Below are 12,189 nucleotides of genomic sequence, written 5' to 3'. Positions count from 1 at the left end.
TGACCTGAGCCGAAGTCGGACACTTAACCGACTGAGCCACCCAGGCACCCCAATGTTTTCCTTTAAAAATGTATTTATTTATTTCAAGAGAGAGTGAAGGTGAGTGGGGGAGGGGCAGAGAGAAAGAGAGAGAGAGAGAGAGAGAGAGAGAATCTCAAGCAGGCTGAGCACAGAGTGAGGCACGGGGCTTGATCTAGCCACCCTGAGATCATGACCTGAGCAGAACTTTTGAAAAATTTTGAAAAAGCTGGAGGCTTCACTGACTGAGCTCCCCAGGCGCCCCTCAATATTTTTTTGTTGGTTTCTTTTCCCCAGATTTTCTGCTTTTCTGAAATAATTTCACTATTCACATATTTCCTAGGGAAAAAAATATACATTTTACAGAAACTGTGTTCGTAAGCATAGAGTTGGACCGTGCGTTCTTATAAATACCCTCCTTAGATGTTGCTTTCTGTCCCAGTTTAGGAATAAATGTGTGGGCTGCGTGAGGAAATCGAACCCATTTCTCTAGTGCTGTCTTCGTGTTTCCACAGACAGGAAGGATGTCCTGATGCTTCAAACGATGATTCAAAAACCAGCTCTGCTGGGCCCGGTGCAGCTTTCATCTCTAGGTCAGGTGCCTTAAACTCCCTGTGTCTCAGGGTCCTCGGCTACAAAACCAGGATGGGCGTGGCAGCTTAGGTCACAGGATCGTAGGAGGACTGATGGGCACGCATATCACTGAAAACAGTGCTCCACGCATAGACCAAACTGCTGGTAAATGTAGGCGGTTAAGCGTCCGACTTCGGCTCAGGTCATGGTCTCGCGGCTCGTAAGTTCGGCCCCCCGTCAGGCTCTGTGCCGACAGCTCAGAGCCCGGAGCCTGCTTCCGATTCTGTGTCTCCCTCTCTCTCTGCCCCTTCTCTGCTCATGCCTCCTCTCTGTCTGTCTGTCTGTCTGTCTCTCTCAAAAATAAGTAAACATTTAAAAAATTTTTAAAAAGAGAGAAGGGAGATATATTGACAAACATCTAAGTTCATGGGAAGTGGGGAAGGGGCAGGGAAAGGCTGCCTAGCAAAACAAAATAACAACAAACAGACAAACAGAATCTTGTCTTGGGTCTCTATACATCACGATCTACTCCTGACATTAAAAGGATCGTGGTTAACTAAAAACCGATTCAATTTAGTTTGCTGAAAGGGCCCACAAAGTCCCCTCCATGGCTTCATAGTGAGTAAGTGCCGAGTTAGTTCTAGTTCATGATCAAACCTCACCCGGCAGCACCTGGCAGATGCAGCTGATATAAAACCAGGTAGAGAAAAGACACACCCTCCAATCAAACTCTGAGGCTGAGAGAACAAGGCGTTTGCTTTGTGATTTGGAAAATGCTTCATTTCATTTGGGGAGGCTTGAATTAGAGGGTTATTTTCGTTCTTACACACACAGCCCAGCACCGTCCCATCCCTATGTGGCCACGCAGAAGTGGGGTGCCCCTGAGGCCGGACGTCCGAACAGAATGACGCCTGCAGATTCTCTCCCTGGGCCCTTGGCCAGCCAGCCAGGGTGGGACTGGTCTGTCCCGTGACGTGCTGTGGGGAGGAGGAAGTGGGCACACGCGGCCCAGCCGGGTGTCTCCCTTCTCTTCAGAGTCATGTGCTCTGCTCCACGGCGTCCCCAGGGGTACAGATTTCCAGCTCTGCCTGCGACCCGGTGAACCACATCTGCCTTCTTCTCGGGCTCAAGAGCAAACACACAGAGCATAGGCTGCAGTCGCTTGGTTTACACCCGCATTAATCCACCACATGAGTGACCTCTTGCTGTCCACCTGTGTCCCGGGCAGCCTCTTCCAGTTGTTTCTACACTGACCCAAGGAGGGAGGTGCTACTTTTTGGAGCCTCTCAAACCGTCACGGCATGCGTGAGGAATGTGAGTTCCAAATGGCGATTTCAACTTCGATCTCAGCCTTAAAGAGGTTTTGTTGCAGAGGAACTGACTCCTTTGTTAAAATAAAACCACCGTCTCGGGGCGCCTGGGTGGCGCAGTCGGTTAAGCGTCCGACTTCAGCCAGGTCACGATCTCGCGGTCCGTGAGTTCGAGCCCCGCGTCGGGCTCTGTGCTGACAGCTCGGAGCCTGGAGCCCGTTTCAGATTCTGTGTCTCCCTCTCTCTCTGCCCCTCCCCCGTTCATGCTCTGTCTCTCTCTGTCCCAAAAATAAATAAACGTTGAAAAAAAAAATTTTTTTTTAAAAAATAAAAAATAAAACCATCGTCTCACGTGAGGACTGAGGCAGCAAAATCTGTTAGATCTTTCTGGTGATTTTTTATCTTTCTTCTGAGGTTTTCACGTTTTGAATCCAGCTTCGCTAAATATATTCAAAATCCCCTTTCTTCTGTTTTCTTTGTTTTGTATGAAACAAGCTCTCGATTTAGAAACAACGCAAAATTAACAACTAGAAATTCATACAGAGCAAACACATCTAAAGGGCGACGCTTACGTTTGACACATCTAAAGGGCTATGCTACAAGAACTCTGCTTCGGTTTCCCCAGAGTGGTACCGGTTTCTGGGCACACGGCCCGGTTTCTTCTCCACCCCCCCCATCCCATTACCTGAGCCCATAAGCAGGGCCATCCCGCCACTCACGGTCGGAAACAGTCTCCAGGGTACGTGAGACCCTCCTCCCTGTGGGGAAAAAAACATGCTCTGATACACTGTGATTTCTCCTTCCTGTTTAAGAGGTACTCTTTAATAGGCACATGCAAAAAAATTATAATGAACACTCAGCATCAACCCTGTGAATAAACTTGTGCAAACAGTCGCTGAAAACTATGTACAGTTCAGGTCTTCTGCCCTGAAGAGGAAAATTCTGGAAGGAGATGTTCGTACAGTTGGAGAAACACCGCCCCCAACACCACCATCCGGACAGACGTTCACATACTGACTCTGCAGCTCCCGGCAGGTGGGCGGCAGGTCTGCTGGGGGCAATGCCTGGGAGTTTCCTTCAGACACGATGTCATGAATGGACACTTACCAGAATCAACAATGTCCTTCCCCGTCATTCTTTTTTTTGTGGCTTTCGCAGAAGAGAAAACTCATGAAATCCTCTTTTGAAGACTGATGGTTAACCAACTGGGGCATATTTTAAAAATCATAAAATTCCCTAAGATTTGGAGGGAAAACATCTTGGTGATTTTACTTAATAACTTATTTTTTTAGTGTTTATTGAATCTTCTTGAGAGAGAGGGAGTCAGGGGAGGAGGGACAGAGAGAGAATCCCAAGCAGGCTCCACGCGGTCAGCACAGAGCCCGATGTGGGGCTGGAACTCACGAATGGTGAGATCATGACCTGAGCAGATCTCAAGAGTTGGACGCTTAACCAGCTGAGCCCCCCAGGTGCCCCTTTCTTCAATAACTGATTGTCTGGAAGAGAACAAGGTGTCATAAATGTAGCCAAGATCTGAGATAGGAGGGAGGTGGTTATCTCTGTCAAGCTCCAGTCAAGATCCTCATAGTTATATCCTTTCTAAGCCAACATCCTGGCCCAGATCTTTCCTGCTGCCGAGACAGATCCCTGGGGCCAAGGACCAAGCAGGACTCCTGCCAAGTCTGGACCTGCTGAGGCACACAGGTTGCTGGGGGATGCCCGGACTTGGGGCCGGTACGCTGTGGACACACAGGGTGCTTCACACCCTGTGGAGACGTGAGGGAGAGGGGCTCAAAGATAAATCCTTGTCCTATCTTTCCCGCAGATGGACTGTCTCGAGATTGTTCACAGGACCCATAGGAAGATGTCTCTGAGACTGAGTGGTCAGAGGCTCTAATGCAGAGGGTGGCCAGCCTGGAAAGGTGTATCTGATCTCCCCGCCTGCTTGCCTCCCACCTCCTGGCCTCACTCTTGCTGCTCTGGGTTTGCACTCACCTCTGGCTACAGCGTTAGTGCGTAAGACTTTGCCTCAGCCTATTTTCTAGAGAACCCGGTACAAGAACGTAATTGTTTTTTAAAGTTTTGTTGTTCAAAGAAAAGCCGGTCTTTTGAAAACTGATGTGAAATTGCCCAAAACTTACTTATTTGTCAAGTGAAATATCGAAACACGTGTTTCAGAATTTCTGAAGTTTTTCCCAGAATATGCGCACTTTGGAAAGACATGTGAACCATTCAAGCACTTTATTAGTCTCTTGTTATCCGTGATGAGCCAATATTTACCATATAATTATTTACAGCTTTGCTAATAATATGGGAACTAATAAAAGTCTTTGTGTAGGCAGGGTAATTACATCGGGTCATCTTGAAGATTATTAGTTGGCCCCAGCAGGTGTTCATTTCATTTGATTTATATCATTTTTACTTACGTCTGTTACATTCTATCAAAGCATAGTAATTATGTAAATAGCAAAGTAAATTCTGCAGAATATCATAAAGTGATAATCATAGGCTTGGTGCACATATGAATAAGGCACCGGTCCTCTATTTTCATGGTGTAATAAATAAAGATCTGAGAACTATTCCCTATAAGTTATAGAACAAAGACATCGGTAAATGTTACACACACAATACATATAAGTAGAAAATAAATTAGCAACTCACTTGAAAAATAAATTATTCGATTTATCAATGTAAAATCATTAGGTTTAACCACTTACCTATCGAGGATGTGTGAAAGAAATATTTTTCTCACCCTTGATTTTAAATTATCAGCTATGATTTTGTGTACCTTTCTTGTTTTCATTGTTCAATGCCAAGCGTAATGTATTTCTGGGCGCCAACAACTGATATACGGTCTCAGAAAAATAAGGCTTGCCACAGAGGAGGCACGTTGTATTACATTTCAGATTTAAGTTTTTCACTGTATTGTCAGCAATATATTCTGATGTCGATACAGAAGAGTTTCCTTTCGTATACAAAATCGGGTTTTCATTGGATTCTGTTGGATTCTTAAGGTGAGCTGTTTCTGAACGCATCAAGTGTGGGTTGTAGAGTGAAACTGGGAGATAAGATCGCCACATAGAACATCACCCAAATTCCTAAGCATTATTTTCATCCAGAAAATGAACAATTCCATGACAAATAGGATTGGATTACGTTGTCCCACAGAAACCAGGCTATAAATCATCGTTATTAAGTTAGTCAACACATAGATCTGTTTCCATTATCAACAGTTCACTTATGAGACAAGACAAAAATGAAATATCTCCTCCTTCAGTCTGCCTTCCTCTTTCCTCCCGCCTCCCACTCACTACTTTATAAAATAACAGTAACTATCACTAAATATTCTAAGAATATCTCATGTTCTTCTTGATATTTTTTTTCTAATGGATATTAAGTCAGGTCGCTCGCTGAACCCCAACGAGCCATTAAGAATTCCAAATAGGGGCACCTGGGTGGCTCAGTCAGTTAAGCGTCCATCTCTCGGTTTCGGCTCAGGTCATGATCTCATGGTCTCGTGAGTTCGAGCCCCACGCCGGGCTCCGTGCTGACCGTGCAGAAGCTGCTTGGTATTCTCCATCTCCCTCTCTCTCTGTCCCTCCCCGACGTGTGCTGTCTCTGTCTCTCTCAAAATGAATAAATAAACTTTAAAAAAAAAAAAAAAGAATTCCGAATAAACTTCATCCACTTTGCTAACGCTTGGATACGTTGCATAGCGGGTGTACATGTCCCCATCCAGACCTGCCTTCCTCGACATCAGGGGAAGTGAGGAAAGACTCGGGTAGAAAAAAGTCTTCCATTTTTATAGAGCCTCAAAAACTGTTTTCAGTTTCTCCTGTCCTGTAGAATATCGTCCAGTTTCAAACTCATTTTCAACGGACTCGCCCTCACCTGCTGTGGAGACGCCGCTTCTGTTCTCTCCTTCCACACAGAATTAAGCTACCTCTTCTGCTTACACACTAGAAGTCTCTTTATGTCTGAGTGGACATTTACAATATGTAATGTGAGTTGGTGCTCAGGTAACCAGCAATCAGAACAGACATCCTACCCAGCCCGAACTGGAATAAGCTGTGAAAAGATCGCACATAAAGATCTCTACCTGGATGCTGTAGATACCTCTTTCTTGGAGCTCTTTTATGGGCTGTTTGTGTCCCTCTCACATCCAACCGTTGAATCCTAACCCCCAAGGTGATGTGTCAAGCGGTGGAGACTTTGGGGGATGATGAGGTGGGGGGAGTGCAACCCCCATGATGGGATTAGTGTCTTCATAAAACAGACCCTGGGGGCACCTGGGTGGCTCAATTGGTTGAGCGTCTGACTTTGGCTCAGGTCATGATCTCACAGTTTGTGAGTTTGAGCCCCGCGTCGGGCTCTGTGCTGACACTTGGAGCCTGGAGCCTGCTTCAGATTCGGTGTTTCCCTCTCTATCTGCCCCTCCCCTGCTTGCTCTCTCTCTCTCTCTCTCTCTCTCTCTCTCAAAAATAAATAAACATTAAAAAACAATTTTTTTAAAGATGCCTTGGAGAGTTCCCTCGCCCCTTCCCCCACATGAGGACACAGCGAGAAAATGTGACCTGTGAACCAGGAAATGGGGTCTCATCCTTCACAGGATCTGCAGGTGCCTTGATCATGGACCTCCAGCCTCCAGCGCCATGGGGATTACATATCTGCTGGTAAAATAACCCAATCTATGGTATTTTTGTTATAGCTGCCTGAACTAAGATAAGCTGCTATTATTTTTATGTTGTGTTATAATTATATTTTCTTGTACCTTATTTCCACAAATGAATTGTAAACTCCTTGAAGAAAGATTCAACACATGCTTATCTTTGTAATATCTAATATGCCTGGAATATGAGAGACAGAGAGACAGAAAAAAAAAAAAGAAAAAGAAAAAAGAACATTTTACATAAATATTTGCTAAATGAATAGACTGAGCTTCCTCTACAAAATATGAGATTTTGGTGGCAATTTCCAGTGGTGGTTTGATGATATCCATTCAGAGGAAAAGTTATTTAAGACATTTACTTTTGGGGGGAGGCGGTGTGGGGACGCTTGGGTGGCTCAGTCGGTTAAGTGTCTGACTGCTGATTTCGGCTCAGGTCATGATCCCAGCGTTGTGGGATCGAGAACCGTGTTAGGTTCTGTGCTGACCGTGCAGATCCTGCTTGAGACTCTCTCTTTCTCTCCCTCTGCCTCTCTGCCCCCCCCTCTCTCTCTCTCTCTCTCTAAAATAATAATTTAAAAAAAGGATTCTTTAAAACATTGATTTGGTACCTTGAGAACACAAGCTGGAAACATTTTGTTCTCTGCATGTCCCAATTCCAAATGAGGGAGCGCACATCCGTTTCTACCTTTTGGCGTAATAATCATTTGTTAGGTTTGGCATTTTGGAAGAGCACGAGGAAACAGGATGGGGGAGATGTGATGATGTCTTACCATGTGCACGACCCCAGCGTAACCAAAAGCAAGGGGGACAGCACATTCAGCCCTCCGTTCCTGCGCCGGGACCCGAGAAGGCACCTGGCGGTGATAACTTTGCGGGTTTGTTTTGAGGGGGTGAGATATGGTAGACCTCGATGTGTGTGGTTGCATAATGCTAGAAGGTACTGAAGGCCACAAACGCTTGTAAACAATTATAATCTGGGGAACTGTAGATCACACAGGGTGAGTACAAGGAGAGGAGCTCCCTCGTGCGCACACCGGGGAGAGGAGACGGTCTGCGAGCCAGGAGCGTGCGCTCGCTGGGCACACACCCAGCCGCACCTTGACCCCCGACCCCAGGCCCCAGAACCGTGAGCAGCGTGCTTCTGCCGTGTAGGCCTCCTGTCCGTGGTACTTTGGTGTGGTAGCTCGAACCCACTAACATCCCAGGGAAGTGCAAACGTAAGACCTCGGTGAGACGTGCTTTCCACCATGCCTTCCACCCAGTATGACTGGAAACCCTGGGTACTAAGGATAACACAGCAAAAGAAGATTCTGAGGGGAAGAAAAGGCGGTGAGTTAGCAGGGCCGAAAGGAGAACACAGCCACACAGCAGTGACTCCCTGGGCTTTTCCTTGTGCCTCCCACACTCCAGACGGTTGCTGAGGAAGCCGGTGACCCAGAAACACCACTGGCTGCAAACAGAAGCCTGGAAATGAGCCGCTTACCAAGACGGACGTCTCCGACACAGTAATGGCTCCACGCTGGGCAAGCACCGCGGAAAAGCGCAAAGGACGAGGTCAGCAGGAGAACGCAGATTAAAACCCCAACGGACTACCACTGTGCACCTCGAGGACCAGTGCAAACGCGAAACAGCGACAGCAGGCGCCTGGAGGGCTCGGTGGGTGAAGCGTCCGACCTCGGCTCAGGTCATGATCCGGCGGTTCGTGGGTTCGAGCCCCGAGTCGGGCTCCGTGCTGACAGCTCAGAGCCTGGAGCCTGCCTCGGATTCTGTCTCCCTCTCTCTCTCTGTCCCTTCCCCACTCACACTCTGTCTCTCTCTAAAATAAAATAAGATAGGAAATGGAAAAAACAGGCGCACCTGCGTCAGGAGTTCAGGGCGCCTGGTGTTGGCGGGTGCCGGGTGAGCCCTCAGCTCTCCATTGGGACACCAGGCGCCCCTGCTTCTCCCGGGGCTCTGGCTCGGTCGCGAGTGTTGGGAAGGGGGCTCGGGAAGAAGGCAGAAGAGGGCGGCCAGCAGCTGCCTTTAAGGAAGTGGATGAGACAGGAACAGCTGATGACAAACCCACACCATGGCCATTGTCCCTTCAGACAGACGTGCGCCTCAGAAGACAAGACTGAGCTTGGCTGCGAGTGTGAACATGAAACCCAAGTGTGACAGAGAAAGCCCCAAAGGTGGCCGACACGCGAGAACTGGAAACCCGGCCTTGAGGCCACTCTGTCTGAACAGCTCGAGCCTTTCACACTCTGGGAGCCACAACACTACGACCCAGCGAGTCCTCGAGAGGCAGTACCGGTCACCGTCTTTGGTTTTACCTTTCATTTGCAAACCTTGATGCTGTCTCACACAGGATGCTTTCCGAAGGCCCCCCACGCTGGAGAAACTTCTAGAAGCTTCTCTCTGTGTGCGTGAGGAAGCTCCCCATACCTTCGTTGTTCCAGAAACCAGCCTTCTCCTAGTCCCCTGAGGTCACAAGCTCGCTGGAACGAGGCGCCTGTCTCATGCCCTGCACATCCTACCATTTCCGGCAGCCCCCAGCGCCTGGTGTGCCTATGTTTTCGATGGGCAGTGTACATGCAGTTCCCTGAGGGGCAGGGGTTGGCACCATCTGGAGCCTCTTAATCGTATCCACCTGTGTTATCTGAAGCTTTTTCTCCCAAGCTCACTCCACCCCAGGAATGGACTGGCCGGGAGCCCTCAGTCAGATGCACACACAGAAGGTGAGTCGGTCGAGGTCTGCTGTACAGGGCGGTGTCTGTGGCACTTTGTCTGTGGTACTTAAACCCAGCTAGGTCTTAAACCCAGCCCCACATTCTGCCAGAGACCGGATGGGACCACACGTATCCGTGTCTCCGACCTTCCACTCAAGGACGCGCTAAGCTGTTGGAAGGAGTCTTAGCATGAACCCAAGCTACAGGAAAATGCAAAACACCTCTCTTGGCGTTATAGAGAGAGAATGAGATGAAATTTTATTTGTCCTCTGGAATCGACCTCACTATGCGTGATAGGAAAACACCTGTGAGACTCAGGCTTCATGTGCAGGGAAGTCAATGAGTCCTGCCTTGTGTTTACATGTTCTTGTCGCCATAGTTCGGTCAGTCCACAGAGAACATGAATCTGAAAAGTAAATTGAGAAAAGCAGAGTTTGTCGTGTTATACTCGTCCAATGCCACCACCTTTCCTTCACCGGCAAGGATCCGAAATTCCTTTCTTGTATCCGCTAACGAGAAAATAGGGGCACTCGGTTGGTTGAGCGTCCGACTCTTGATTTCAGCTCAGGTCTCGGTCTCACGGTTTGTGAGTTCGAGCCCCACATCAGGCTGTGCACTGGGCACGGACGCTGCTTGGAATTTTCACTCTCTCCATGTCTCTCTGCCCCTCCCCTGCTCATTCTCTATCAAAAACAATTAATTTTTTAAAATCCTTAATTTCTTTAAAAAGAAAAGTGAAAATAACAGTTGCATCAAACAATCAGGAAGAAACGTTCCTTGGGAAAAAAAAAAAACAACAGGAGGAAGACAGTTAATATCTTGTTGCCTATGTTCTAGAATTTCCATTTCACCTTGAGTTACTGCCCTATGAAAGTGTGGTGGCTGCAGCGGATACACCATCGTCCACGGTCGGTTAGCTCCTCTTCTTGCGGAGGGAGGGTGTCGCGGTGGGACGTCCGTGGTTGCTGGTCCAGGACTTATGATGACGGCACAGCCATCAGCCGTCTCAGTCTGCACTGAGAGCCGAGCCTTCCTGCCATTGGCAAAGTGCAGACAGGGTTCTCAGACTGTGGGCACCAGGGGGCTTCTCCGGGGGGAGAAAATTCAGCTCTTCTGATGAGCAAGAAAAAAGTCTTCCTAAAATATTTCCAACTTTGATCTACTTACATTTTAACGCATCCCAAATTACTAACGCTGGGTCACTCTCTGGCTGAAGTGTTTCAAGACCTCCAATGACGCTTACACTGCCTGTTTCTTTTGCTTCTGATAACCATGTAATCAGAGCCACAAGTGAGGGGGGAGGTCCGAACAAAATGCATGCTTGCAGAGCCCTTTGCGAGTCTCAAAATGAGGGCTTTTCACAGTTTAAAAGCAAAGAAGGGAAGGAGCAAACACACCAGCATAGTGGGTACACACACACGTAACTGAGGCCACTCCCCCCTACACACACACACACACACACACACACACACACACACGGCGGTGGGGGGATGCGGGAGACTGGTGAAATTCTAATGTTATTAACTACAACAAGGGTGGCACGGTGGGTCGAGTCATTAACTTTGTCTTTTCAATTTTTCACACCCGGGCAGGAGAAAGTGTGAAAAGCGTTAGTTTGCCCCCTTCGCACGGAGGGTAAGTTCTTGTTCTTGATGGTTAAGCATCATAATTGCAGACTTCCCCCACATCTGCTCCAGTATTCGGGGACTCGGGGCCTCACCTCATTCTCTCTCTTTTCAGTTTGCTAGACAAGAGTACTGGACACGTCCTATTCCCCCAACTTGACACCATAAAAATGAAGCCAGATAAAATTTCATGTGACGTTCAAGGGCTCTTGGTGCGCATTCTGCTTCTGCAGGGAAGCTCCACGTCTTTACCTGGGGACCGTCGCCCTGAGAATGGGGACTCTTCCGGCAGGAAGTCACAGCTGCCCCAGCGTGCTCCTCCCGCCGGTGTCACACCTTTGGGTGCCGGGTCAGACCCTACTTCGGCAGCAGAGACCAAGGGGCCGTCACACGGGGGAGACAGATGGGGGGCTCCCCCACGTCCAGTATTAAGGTCACTTACTGCCACTAGCCAGTCCGGGGCTTCCCAGTGCGTCTGGTCGCACGGGTGCCCGCGACAGGCACCTGCACACACTTCACGCCTGCACTGAGACCGGGCCCCCCGCCCCCGTGCCGGGAGGGCCCTGCCTATCCTGCGTGTCTCCATCCACGCTGAAGAGTCACAGAGACAGCGAGGACACAGAGGGTCAGTGACGCCCTTCCTCCCGCCTGCCAGTGCAGGACCCCGAGCTGCTTACCCTCAACAACCACACACGTCTCTCGGCCTCCCCAAACCTGCCCATCTTGTCCCCGGGCCCAAGGAAACCGCCTCCTTCTTAGACTCAAGCCCAGCTAACCTCCTGCCTCTGAGACGGTCACTAAGAATACACACTGCCTTGACTCCGCGGTTTGGAGGTGCCCCAAACACTAGCTTACCTCTCTCTCTGCTCTCTGCTACAGGAGTGCCCACCGTTTGCCCACAGCCATGCCATCGGCCCCCCGTGCTGGACACCCAGTCTCTTCGGGAGACCCCAGGTTATGCCATCCAACAGGGGCTACGTCCACACCACACCTCACCAGTGTCCTACAGCATCCGGCCGGGCTCGGGGTCTTTGAGTCGACCTGGATCTGTACAACCAGTCTTCTCCCTCACTCTGAACAATTTGCAGAGACCAAGATGTCACTTGCACCACTTGATGGGAGAGCCACAGGACCCGGCCGAACTCCAGGTTAGCAAGTAGTGATGTGTTGCTGGTTCACACAACCTTATGTTATTTGTTATTTTTACTATCGAAAAATTAGTTAAAAACAATTTAGCTCTTTTTTTTTTAATTTTTTTTTCAACGTTTATTTATTTTTGGGACAGA

This window comes from Herpailurus yagouaroundi, unplaced genomic scaffold, assembly GCF_014898765.1.
Source record: "Herpailurus yagouaroundi ecotype Mexico unplaced genomic scaffold, PumYag 203, whole genome shotgun sequence".
NCBI lineage: Eukaryota > Metazoa > Chordata > Mammalia > Carnivora > Felidae > Herpailurus > Herpailurus yagouaroundi.
Note: the sequence above shows the minus strand (reverse complement) of the source record.